We start from the raw sequence: 13,549 nt of genomic DNA on the forward strand, positions 1-13,549 counted from the left end.
TTTCAAAAGGGGATGTTTCGCGCTCAGTCGGCACACAATTAACCCAAATTTAAACACAATTTTTTAAAAGTGTATTGTTGTCAATGGACGAAGCCTGGTAATTCTTTGGCGAATTCCGAGCGCTTGCGGGTAGGTCAGTGCTTTGCTGTTTGGAACGTTCCACCTGCGCTTTCCTTTGTTGGTGGTGCTTTGGGTTCTGCCTTGGGGGCGCTGATATTGCAATACAGGAACCAACACGACGCCATCTCATCTCTTCCTGCCCAGCGGTTGTCAACGCTGGACAGTCGAGATTTTTCTGGTCGTGGAGGAGCTGTAAGGTTTCTGGCCACAGCCGGTCTGGTTCAGCTGCGTATTCGGCCCGGGACACCTGCAACCGTGGTCACTGCACGGCGATAGGCATCTTGGTTCCCACGGCCGGTCCCCGCTTGGTTTATTGGATTCGAGACCGAGGGCTCTGCTGCCGTTTGTAAACAACATTGTTCCCGAAAGATCGACCGTGCGGTACGGAGGCAGTTAGCGACCGCCAAAACCGAGCAGGGGTGACTCACCCCTTCAACTGTGCCTGCTTTCCGGCGCCTCGCCCATTCGGACTTCCCGGGAGGCGTGTTCGGCTTGACAGCGTGAGAGCTGTCGTTCGGATGCGAAGACAACGCTCTCTCTGGTGGGGGAGATGGTCCAGCGGCACCCTCTCTCTCCGGCGAGGCATGTGACGGGGGCGTGTCCCTATGTGAAGTGGTGTTTGTGTGTGTGTTTACGACAGCGCAAGTTAGGCCACGCCCAACCTGGCGAAGACCTCCTCGAACCTGGGGAATCCTAGGGACCGGACCCTTTTAAAATCGGACGACGAGTGCCATGAGGAGGAATCCCCGATCATCCTCAGATCTTCTCATAACCTCCGACCTTCCCCATCACCCTCCAATGGGTTCCTAAATCTTGTAAATAATGTAAAATAAACCCGCTGTGCAGTTTTCGTCATAACCAAGTCCGGCTACATCATTCGGAGAAATGACCTGCGGTGCTGAGAGAGTCAGCTCGCTCAAGGACCCCTCGTCTCCAACATAGTCAAGAGCGTCGTCGATGCGGGGAAGAGTATAATTGTCCTTGTGGGTAATTTTGTTGAGGCGGCGGTAGTCGACACAAAATCGGATTGAACCATCTTTCTTCTTTACAAGTACCACTGGCGAAGAACAAGGGCTCTGAGACGGACGGGTGACATCCCGGTGTAGCATTTCCTCAACTTGTTCACTAATGACGCGGCACTCTGCTACCGACATACAATATGGCCGCTGTCGAAAAAGCGGGTGAGAACCGGTCTCCATGCGATGAGCGACGATGGAAGTCCGGCCTAGAGGAGTGTGGGCGACGTCTACAGCGGAGCGAAACATGTGCAGAAGGGCTGAAAGCTGCGTCCGGTGGGCGGAAGAGCGTCGTCGATGGCGGCTTGAAAGGTGGCGTCGGGCAATGGATCTGGGGCCGAATCGGGATGAAGAGCGTTGATGGAGGAACGGCAGGTGGTCACGGGGGCATCCAGGTCAGAGAGAATGTGGGCAGGTTGAATTAAACCAGGAGATTAGCCACGTAGCAGGGTAAGCGGGCAAGAAGATGGATTGTTGATAAGCATCTTCGTAAGACCTCCATGAACATCGGGAACAGCAGACGGCAGCGGCAGGTTTTTGCGGTGAACAAAGGAAGAAGACGGCGTAAATAAAACGGTGACGTCCGGCGTGGCAGGACGCGAGAGGGATACAAGCGCCGAAGACTCCGGAGCGATATGGACGTCTTCAGTGATGGTGAGCTTCTGCGGACACACGAAATGGAGCTCGTCGGCCAGTTATGAAGTTGTGTTGGAAGGTAGGTGCGCATTTAGTATGCGTGCTTTGAATCTCAGTGATTGTTTCTGCAATGCAAATTGGAGGACAGTTCTCTGCTGCGCGAGCTTTTTTCAATGTAGTGAAAGTAGCTGGAGCAGCATTTGTTACTGTGTCACCTAGCCAAAAGTTCTCCCACAGGACCACTGAGCTTCTGAATACCTATGGCTTGAAGCTCGAAGCTCTAGTTGCCCTTTCCGAGGTTTTCTCTATTAACCAGTGCAAGGCCAAGGGCTCCGAGCTAACAAGCATTTGAAACCATAGAACTATACACTGTAGTGCTGGGACCGTGCAGCAAGTCAGTGTTAACGAGGTCGCAATAAACATGGTTTACTGTAGAAAGCTAGTGTGAAAAATAGTTGCGCTCACAGAAAACGCTGTTTTTTTCTTATTCGGTCATTGAAACAAAGCAATGCATATAAAATTTTGATACCTCGCTGATCCCTCAATTTTTTTTCACGTAAAGACCAAGAGTTGCATGGAAGTTGTGCAAGCCACGAAGTTGCGTGTGATATGTGCCAGGGACCTGGAGCAGGCTGGGAAATTAGTGAATGGCCGGTGGTATTCCCTCAGTAAGGGAAGCTTTTTCTGTAAGTATGGTTTTTGGCGTGGCATTGCTTAGAGATGCATGCATTAAACTGACTAATCTGCACCTGCCCATGCTTCAAGAACAATGAAGTACATGAAAAAAAATTGATTGCCGAAAAAAAATTGCCGTTTCTGGTATGTTCTTTCAGGAAAGTATTTGCCACTTAAAGGGCTCAGTGTGTTGTGAAAACCTAAAAAATTATTATGTGCTTGTTGTGGCCTTTTGTAAAATTTTTCCTTCCACGTCTTTGTTGGCCAGACCTTGTAGCTTGTCTGCATGAGATTTCATGAGATTGGCTGCTACCTAAAGGTTCTCTTTTTTGTTGCTTTTTTATTGGTTGTCACATTCTTTGCGTGGTAGTGTCATGCGGTTTGGGAAGTAATCTGATCTGATTTCTGCATTCGCCTGAAGTGCAAGCTTTTGCATGTGGGGCAGGTTTACGGTGACCCCTTGTTTGCGGTAACTGCAGTTTGGCCATGAGGATTAGTCCTTTTTTTATTGTGATGCATAGTCATTTATTTCATGCATAAATTAATGAAGTGAGCTCTATTTTTTGCAATAAATGAACATTCATTATAGCTGCGGCCATTATAAGTGCGCTTGACTCTAAAATGGCTGGCTTCCGGCATTCAGTATTAACTCTTAAAACCGGCCGAAAGACACAACACAGAAGAGATGAGCACAAGACGAGGCTGGTCTAACGACCGAATATTTATTTAAGGAAAGCGGCAAAAGAAGAACTAAAAAGAGGTGCACACGCGCATAACCCCAATACAGTGAGAGGGCAAAAACAATATAAAGTCACTGGCATACAAGTAAACTATCTAAAAAAACAAATTCCTTACAGTAAAGGTTCACCAATGTTTAGCCACGCATATGTCCTTAGCCTTACCAATGTAGTAAGCCCCAACTATATCAGGACAGATTTATCATTTCCCTAAACCACTGATGTGCCGCGGAAATCAGGCGTGCAAAGAGACAGGTCGTCCTCCGATTGCATTCACGAGATTGAACGTGCAGTGTCAGGTAAGAATTCGCCTTCCCCTCTATACAGTGAACGTGCACTCAGTCAGGCGCACATTCAGACATCTGCCTGTCTGCCCATAGTAATTTCAGCTAGAAGGCAGTGAAAGACAAAAACCTTTTACTTTTGCAAGTGGTGAACATTTTTTATGTGCCACTGTGCATAGCGGATGATTACCGTAGTTGTATCAAGCCTAGTTTGAACGTTAGCGCATGGGGCTCCTACCTTGCTTTTAGCTGTCAAGACAACAGCAACATCATACTTTGGTGCGACTTTCTTAAGACGGTGCGAAATGCCATGGAGGTAAGGTATAGAGGCCGCCTTTTTGTGCTGCTCAACTACGTTAGCATCATGCGAGTGGTGTTACTTTATCTCGAGCGAGTGAAAGCGCACCCTGACAGGTGCGCGAGATGGGCAAGTTGGAACGCAGGTGCCATAGGCTTGGAAACCTGCTCCGAGAATGCATTCTCAACACAGTGCTGGCATGACTTCCGTAAAGCGGCCTTGATGCATGCGATTGCCAACCCGTCCATCACCAGCCTCGTGTGGTTCGACTCATAGCTAAGAGGATTTCCAGATCTTGGGCGTTAGCGCCAACATATGTGGTTGTCTACAAAGTGAAGGTTTAAAACAAGAAACTGCAAATGGTTCTGCTTAGCGAAATTCAGACGTAAAAGATAGGCTTTGACCGCATGCCTTAAAGATTTCTAAAACGTCTTGAGCCAACTTATCTGAGCCTTCCTTGTGGAATAAAATTAGGTAGCTCTCAACATAACAAAATGCTACGATGCCGCGGTCTTCCAAACAGAGCTTTGACGCGGTATCGACTGGACTGAAAAATCTCGTGGAGGAACGGTGCGACCTGGGACCTTCTGCATACGCCTGACTTCTGATGTAAATACCGCCCTGCCAACTCACAAAAGTGGAGTTCTCTGGAGTTCTAGTTTCTTACGGACAGCAACATGGGCAGGCGCAGTGCAGTGAGCATCGACATGGAGGGCCTGTACTATTCATTGTCACTTCTGAGGCATGTGCAAGACAGCATCAGGGTGAACAATGAGCATGCTTTTACAGACGATTGAGTGATTTTGGTTGCTAGCTTCATGACGCTGTTTTTATTTTACTGCAAATCCGCATTTGTCAGTTGGCAGGGCGGTATTTACACCCAGTTCGCCTTTGCTCAACAACATTTTTTGTCTAAAGTCGATAAGGCATTAGAGCCCTGTGTGGAAGACCTTGGCATAGTAGCATTTCGTTATGTTCGTGGCTACCTAATTTTTCTCGACATGGAGGGCTTAGATCAGTCGGCACAAGATGTTCTAGGAGTCTTTAAGACGTGCGGTCAAGGCCTTTCTTTTACATCAGAATTCGCTAAGCAGAACCGTTAGCACGTTCTTGATGCAGACCTGCGCTTTGTGGACGACCATGCTTGTCGGGGCTACAGCCCAAGATCGGGGATGGCGCTTTTTAGCTACGAGTCGGACCACTCGTGGCTGGGGAAGGATGGTGAAGAGGTGTACTTGTCGCTGGATAAGGTCAGCAAAGATGGAAACACTTGATGGGTGTGCAATCGCGTGCATGACATCAGCTTTACATGAGTCATGCCATCACTGCTCTCAGGACGCATTCTTGTAGCAGGTTTTCACGCTAATTACAGCTGGGATCCCACTTGTCCATCTCACAAACCTGTCTGAGCGTGTTTTCATTCGCTCGAGGGAAAGCAACACATACTCGGATGATGCTTATATACCTTACGTCCACGGTATTTCACACAGTCTCAAGAAAGTCGCGGCAAAGCATAATGTTGCTGTTGTCTTAACAGCGAAGTGCAAGACAGGAGGCGTTTGCGCCCCCATTAAAAAAAAGGCTTGATAAAAGTATGGTTAATCGTCCACAATGGAGAGTTTCACATAAAAAAGTTCACCACTTACAAAATTAATGGAGTTTATTGCGTTCCACTGCCTTATGGCTGCAACTACTATGGGCAGACAGGCAGATATCTGAATTTGCACCTAGCTGAGCACTTTCACTCTATAGGGGAGAAGGCAAATTCTAATCTGGCACTGCACGTTCAATCTTGTGAATGCAAATCTGAGAATGACCTGTTGAGGCTTACTACATCGGTAAGGCTAAGGACACGTGTGGCTAATCCGTCGGTAAACCTTCACTGTAACGAATTTACTTTTTAGATGATTCATTATATGCCAGTGACTTTTGATTGCATTTCGCCCTTCACTGTTTGGAGTATTGTGCGCACGTATCTCTTCGCGGGTCTTCTTTTGCGGCTTTCCTTCAATGAAATTTTTGTTAGTCCAGCCTCTTCTTGAGCTTATGTCTTCTCGTGTGTTGTGTCTTCTGGCTGGTCTTCTGGCTGGTGTTGTGTCTTCTGGCTGTTGTGTCTTCTAGCTGGTGTCTTCTGGCTCGCCCAGTCGTGAGCCTTGTTCAGTATAACTTACTAGGCTATGTTGCCGTGGATAGTGTCCGCAGCAGTTGTGGGTAACTCCGAAGAGATAGCGTCATACGAGTGGTTGTAATTGGAAGAGGCTGATGTTAGGATGCTGGGCAAAAAAAATTTCGCCGTCTAATAATTAAAGCCAAAAATGTCCAAAACGTAGCCAGACCACAGCAAAACTGCCGCAAAATTTGAAAACGCTGAAAGTAGGTGGAGCTACAGCGCAGCGCCAAATTTGAAAAAATAGAAGTATGGACAAAGCCAAAGTTTCGCGCCAAGTTTGAAAACTCGAAATGGGCAATCACATCACCAGTGATAAGTGACCGATACGTAACCAGGAGATAAAAAAAGAATGATAAATTGGAGGCAATAAGGTAAATAATGAGAAGCGAAATGCAATGAACGGGTAATTAGACTGGGCGAGTATTTATTGAATCGGCGGGAACGATGCGTGGCGGAAAATTTGAAATTTCTAAATGGTTGCGGGGATGAAACGAGGGTAAAATGAGAGTTAATCGATAAGCAATCAATAAATGGGCTTGGGCATGGCGTATAATGCAAGATAACCGCGGGCACTTAAGGGTAACGGAGTGGATTCCAAGAGAAGGAAAGTGTAGCAGGGGGCGGAAGAAGGTCCAGTGGGAGGATGAGATTGAGAAGTTTGCAGGCATACGATGGACGCAGCTGGCAAAGGACAGGATTAATTGAGGAGACATTGGAGAGGCCTTTGCACTGCAGTGGGTGTAGTCAGGCTGATTGTGATGACATTAGAATAGGGCTTGGCTTCCGAGCTGAATTCCAGTGACATTTGACTTAGAGCTGATAAAGAACTTGGCGACCATGATGTCAGTGAGCGTAATGGCGCCACATCATCAGCGAGGGCCATTGCGTCGATGTTCCAGTTCCAGCGCTTGAATTGGACTCATTCATTATTAGCTTCCAGCCATTCGTCGATAAACAGCTTGAATAGCAATGGTAAGAGCGAATCTCCCTGGCGAACAACTGTTTTGGGGTGCACCTTTCTTTCGTGTGCTTCAAAACGCAGCGTTGTAGATGGTGATTGACAGAATTATTTCACGTAGCGGAGAGTCTCCGCACTGTAGCACTTCTGGCCATATCCCGCCTACTTCTGGCGCTCAGGATGACAGAGTGAAACGTGTTCAAGTCGACCGACGCCGTGTACAGAGGCTTGCAGTGCGACTGTGCCTCATGAATTGTCGTTGCTAGTGAGAAGATATTCTCTGCACTGCCGTCAACAGGCGAAAAGTCCCGATGACGGAAATCTATTTTCACTACTCCGAGCAATCAGCTGTAAAGTCGTTTATGTAGGACCGGCTTGAAGATCCGTGCGATTGTAATATGCCTAAAGCAGCCAGCCACTCTATACTAAAGAAAAACATAATAAAAGCGAAATTGACTGGCTGCAAGGTATTCCACGCGTTGGTCGACTCCTCTTACTTTAGTAGGTGATTTTATAAAATGCGGGAGCTGGATATATAAATCGATTTAATAAGGAAATCGGTCCCACAGGCCAATAATAGAAGCTTTTAAGAATGCTCGGAGCGGGTAGATCGAGTTTCCGTCGTAAAAGGACGACCTCAGAATCTTGTTTAGCTCAGCTTTTACACCCTTCTGGAGTATAGTTCGTTGAAAAATTATCGCAATTCTCTTGCAATGGAACGCTCTGCGATAAAGTGGCTGTCTCATGCTGCTTTCGATTTCGATCAATTGTTCAGGTAAGGTTCGCGAGGTGGCACCGAACGTTCCAATTAAAACTGTACGTGTCCAAAAGTTTTCCTTATTGAGACGCGTTTTTCCCGCGCAAGAAATTCCTGCGTTGTAAGGCTTCGCTAATTATGTTGCAGAATGAAAATATGCTGTATTGACGCCGTATTATCGATGACGTTGTTGATCGTAAACAATATGTAAGCTTCGCGATAGAGGCGTTTCTAATTTCTTTCCATTCTTACGACGCCACTCATCGTGGCAGTCGCGTTTTGTACCCGTGTGTCTCCGACTTTTGAAGTGAAGTAGTTGTAAACTTTATATTTATACTTTTTTACCTGTATTTTCGTCCAGGTAATGATCCCTGTCTTTGGCTGCGCAGTTTTTTCTCCTTTATCCTGTCTGAACAAAATTTACTCTTGAATGAAAAACGGTATAACTGATCTTTGTTTTGCAGACCACCGGAATTATGATTGAATGTTTACATGAAGCTATTAATCCAATATTCAGAGCAAACACTGCGACTCTAATTGTAATTTTAGACGTTCATTTGAGAACTCTGCTTTTCCTTAATTAATGGCAGGCCAGAAAACAAAATACTTTCGGTAGGCTGTAATGTTGAATACATATTTTAACAGGCCTCAACGCACCCCAAATTGTACTGTTTTTAGCGTTAACAGTCAATAAAAACTGTATCTGCAAAGGTACTTCATGTTTGCTGATCATTTAGGTAATTTTTCGCGTTAAACTAATACTGCTGTGTAATCACTCACATGTTCTGCAGTCTAAATAAACAGATAAAGTGATTCCTACAGCCTTAAAAATAATCAGCGGTTGCTACCGTAGCTTTTACATGGATTTTGTCATACGCAGACGTGAGAACACCTCTCACATTTTTAAGCTAGAAATCGACATTACAAGCGTGATGTACCACCCCAGAGAGGGCCTGAAATTTTACACAAATAAGTTCGATAAACCGCGACTCTCATCTGGCAGTTCTAAGGAAAAAAATTCAACATATGCAGGGACAAGCAAGTTTGCTTCGTATATTTCGACAATATTCTCAGACGTAGAATTGGTAACATAGTGCAATGTTGCATTGCTCAATCACTAGACTTCGAGTGATCCAGTGCCAGGCCGGGTTATTGCGATATTCTGGACGCTGACGCCGCGGCATATTTATCCTGTGCACTCCAATAACAAACATACAATTACAGGCCATTCGTAAGCACTTATTAAAGGGGCAGAAACGTCGTAATTGAAATTATAAGCAAGGCTTCGGACATTTAGATTCACTTAGAGCTCTTTACGGTATGGTGTATATGCCCATGGGTCGAAGCAACTTTAGCCGATGCCTTTCTTGCAAATTCTTATTTTAGTCACAGGGGCAAAGCCCCCTATTTTCAACACTTTACGCTGGTCCGAGCCACCTGTCTATGCTTTGTGTTATCTTAATCGACGAAAGCTCCAGAAAGCCGCTTGAAGGGTTTAGTTGCATGATCAGTTAACATAACGGTATCGAATCCTATCCTTTGATGCTGTTTTCAACAAAGTTCAGAAAACGCCAGCAGACTGTTGGAGCGCTTTCAAGAGTGTGTACTAAATGTCTGTCTTACGTTATGTTAAAGGCACAAAACAAACGATAAGTGTTCAGTGTTCTGGCCCCGAAAGCAGATCAGTGATCTCTCTTGCTACAAACCTGCTCCAAACTGACCCCTTTAATTTAGATGTTTACAGCAGCTCTCTTTCCGACCCTCTCAAATCTGTAGTAATGCAAACAATACTTGGTACCGAGTTTGGAGATAAAATCTAGTGTGATAACTCAAGAAAGAACAAGTGGCGCCTACTTTTCATGCGCGTCATAAGGTAAAGAAATGAGGTTGGTGTTTTGAGGTTAAGATCATTTTTTCCAATCGTTATTTCTCATGCAGACACAATGCCTCTCGTCCACCCGAGGTTATGCTAATCAGCTCATATCGCGTTTTTGCGCTGTATAGTCCTTGGCAATGGGTTCAGAGCAGCACCGGAGTATTTTCCGATTTTCCAGGTTTACTTCCCTTTCTACTCCCTGAGTAGCTTCCAGTTTATTCCTTTAGTCTTTGGCCTTGTAAAGCTGTCACCGTGAGAGCTCTATCTGCATGCTGGCCTTCCGCAAACCCTATTCGCTATTTGAAGGAAATCAGTTACCAATTAATAAAAGGTAGGACTGCGGGAATAAGACACGTGAGAAGGCCTGGAAACGAAAAAGGCCCATGTATTGTGCCTTGTCAGCGCACGTTAAAGAACCCGAAGTAGTCAAAATTTCCGGAGCCTTTTGCTACGGCGTCCCTCATTGCCTGAGTCGCTTTGGGACGTTGAACTTGCATAAGCCAAACCAAACCAGAACCGAATGCGACACCGCAGGCGCATACTTAAAACTGTTCTTTCATGAATTAGAGCACGTTCTATATAAGCGTGGAAACGATGCGCTTAACCACCTTTGCCAATTTGCACAGGTGCTGATACATTTTTCTCTTCCCTTGGCTAAAAAAAGACAACAAACTAAACAGTCATTCGCGAAGGCCAGATAAAACAAGTGGGCATTCATACATTATGCCGCTATAGGCGCTTCATGCCAAAGGAATGTAAAAAAAGAGTTACCGCTCGAAAGTAAAAATCAACCTGTATAAAGATGACGGGGGAAAAAGAAAACGCGAGTCGGCATTGTAGTTGGCACAATGTAAAACAACAATCAAAGAAAATAAAGACGATACTGTTAGGGTGAAAGCAAGGTATGAAGTACGTAAACACAAACATGCTTTAGTCGGAAAGCACTACTTCAAAAGTTATAACCGGCTCACGGAGTTTGTGTCACGCTTGCCCTTGAAGGTGACCTTGACGAAACTTGCATAGCAATAGTTCATGCAGAAATAAAATAAATATTGCGGCGACTGAGTTTCGAACCCGCGGAGGCCCGAAAAGATCAGCTTCGCGGGCCTCTATGCTATCATTTTAAGCACTGAATTTTACAGAATGATCCTATGTTTTATGTAAATGAGCTATCTACAAACATTTCGAGAAAAGTGGCGTATCAACACACGTAAAAATAAAGCGCGAGGAAAGAGCCAATGGAGAGCTCATAGCTAACACATCATAAAGAGACACATCAAAACAATAAATAACTAGAAAAAAGGCTATGAACAGCACAGTACTAAGAGTGAGTGCTACTCCTGTTCAAACTAGGACTGGTCATGCAATTCTTTTAGGTGCACAATCATTCAACTGGAACGGTCTTTAGGAGACACAACAGATTCACAATGTCGGTCCATCATGCGTGCTTTCCATATTCTCTGCAATCCTGTTAATGATAACATATCTAAGGATTCATCAAAAGCTCGAGAGCAGTTAGATATCGTACAGAATGCGCCGTCAAATTGTCTTTTTTTAATGTCCGTTGCATGATGTCATAGAAGAATATTTCATCTTTACAATTGGTGAAACAATGCTAAGTTGTTTCAGGAGCATGACAAATGGGACAATTTACCGTAGACAAAAAAATACCATTTTTTCTAGGCATGTCTTAACCAGCAAAGTCTCCGTTTGTAGCTTAAAAAAATGTTCTTGTATATGGCGAGAGGAGCATTTTACATACGCCCTTGAATACGTCAGGTCCCGGCAAACTAAAATACGCAGATCATTACATTGGTAAAGGAAAGATCAAACAAATTAAGTCCGTGTAAAACCGTTTCCTCGATGCAGAAAAAAAGAACTCATGCGAAAAACGAGCAAGTAGGAAACCAACAGCCAAATACGTCATGCTCAAATCCTTACAAACACGGACGATACGAAACAATTCAAGACACAGTGAGGCTCGTTAAAGTATGACCTAAATTTACTTGCAAGAATTCACGCACGATTGTATGTGTCGCGTCGCGGAAAAACCTAAAACGTGAAACTGCCTGTCGGAGATAGAGGTGGAATAAACCAAGGCTGCCAGCGCTAACACGCCGGAAAAGGTTATCATGCTTCATTGATTCAAAAGACGAATACCACGAAAATTTGGAAAAAATCTACAGAAACACAGGATGTAAAATCTTGTGCAATTAATAAATTACAGTACATTATAAATATTAGTGGCGAGCAAAAGATTGCATGCGGTCGCCCTGCCCAAAAATCTAGAGACCGTGGGGCGACAAAGTCTGAGTGGTTTCGATCCTGGCCACGGCGGTCAAATTTCGATGGAGGCGTAATTCTAGAGGCCCGTGCACTGTGCGATGTCAGTGCATGTTAATGAACTACAGGTGGTCAAAATTTCCGGAGCCCTTCACTACGGCGCCCCTCATAGCCTGAGTCGCTTTGGGACGTTAATCCCCAATATACCAAACCAAACCGAAAAAGACAGCATACCGCTAAATGTTTGGTACGCGGTCTTTCCAGTAATGTGCACTGTGCTTGGCACTGGAAGAAACGCCACGGTACTTTGGTGGCGTACGTGTCCACTGAATTCCTGCACATTCGGCAGGAGCCGCCGCGGCTGCTCAATGGCTATGGCGCTCGAGTGCTGACGCGAAATACGTGGGGTCGATTCCGGCCGCGGCGGTCAAATTTCGATGGAGGAGAAATTCAAGAAGCACGTGCACTGTGCGATGTCAGTGCACAATAAGGAACCACAGGGGGTCTAAATTTCTGGAGACCTTCACTACAGCGTCCCTCAGCCTGAGTCGCGTTGGGACATTAAACCCGGTACACCGAACCAAACGAAACATTCCGTTGGTGTCGCACCCTACATATCAAACCAGAGAGCGCAATGCATGGCTTATCAGCGCAGAAAAAAACTAGGTCACCCGCATAGGCTAATACGGCCAGTTCGTGATCAATATTACGAAGCCCACTGGCGGCTACACTGTTTGCTACACTTTCACAAAGTGGCTCCAAATATAATGCGAACAGAAGCAGGAAAAGTGTGCAAACCCATTTCAGAGAGGACTGAATACTAACTGGTTGTTAGAGTCAGCAACCAAGATTAACAATTAAGCGGGATGAACGTTTTTTGTAGCAAAGGCGTATCCCAGTAGAAAGAATTAACCAATATTGACGTGGTTTAGAAGAGAAGAAATAAATGAATGGGACACCCGATCAAACGCCTTTGCCAGGTGAAATCGCAGCAGTGCTAATTGTTTGTGAGTGTTACTGCAATACTGCAACACTGTGCGGGCTCCATGTAGATTAGACTGTATTGACCTATCCTTGAAACCACATGTTTGATGCGGTCCAATCGAAGTAGACATTGCAAGCTGTAGCCGATTTTAGAGGGCTTTAGGGAAGGTCTTACGATCAACATTCGAAAGCGTGATCCGTCTGTAGCCATCTACAAATCGTTGTTTTTCTTTATCGTCAGTTTTCGGTATAAGACAATATGACTTTTGGTAAATCATCATAATCATCACCATCAGCCTGACTACACCTACTGCTGGGCAAAGGCCTCTCCCACGTCTCTCCAAATAACCCTGTGTTTTGCCAGCTGCATCCACTCTTTGCCTGCAAACTTCTTAATCTTACCCGCACACCTAACCTTCTGCCGCCCCCCGCTACGCTTAATGTCTCTTGAAATCCACTGCGTAACCATTAAAGACCAGCGGTTATCTTGCTTTCGAAATGCATGCCCTGCCCAAGCCAGTTTCTTCCTCTTGATTTCGACTAGGATGTCATTAACACGCGTTTTTTCCTCACCATCTCTTCGCGCTTCTGGTCTCCTAACGTTACACCTACAACTTTTCTTTCCATGGCTCGCTGCGTTGTCCTTAAGCTCAACCCTTTTCGTTAGCCTCCACATTTCTGCCCCCTAGGCGAGTACCGGTAAGATACAGCTGTTGTAGACTTTTCTCTTGAGGGAAATTAGTAACCTGCCATTC

The sequence above is a fragment of the Amblyomma americanum genome, chromosome 1 (assembly GCF_052857255.1).
Source record: "Amblyomma americanum isolate KBUSLIRL-KWMA chromosome 1, ASM5285725v1, whole genome shotgun sequence".
NCBI classification, from domain to species: Eukaryota; Metazoa; Arthropoda; class Arachnida; order Ixodida; family Ixodidae; genus Amblyomma; species Amblyomma americanum.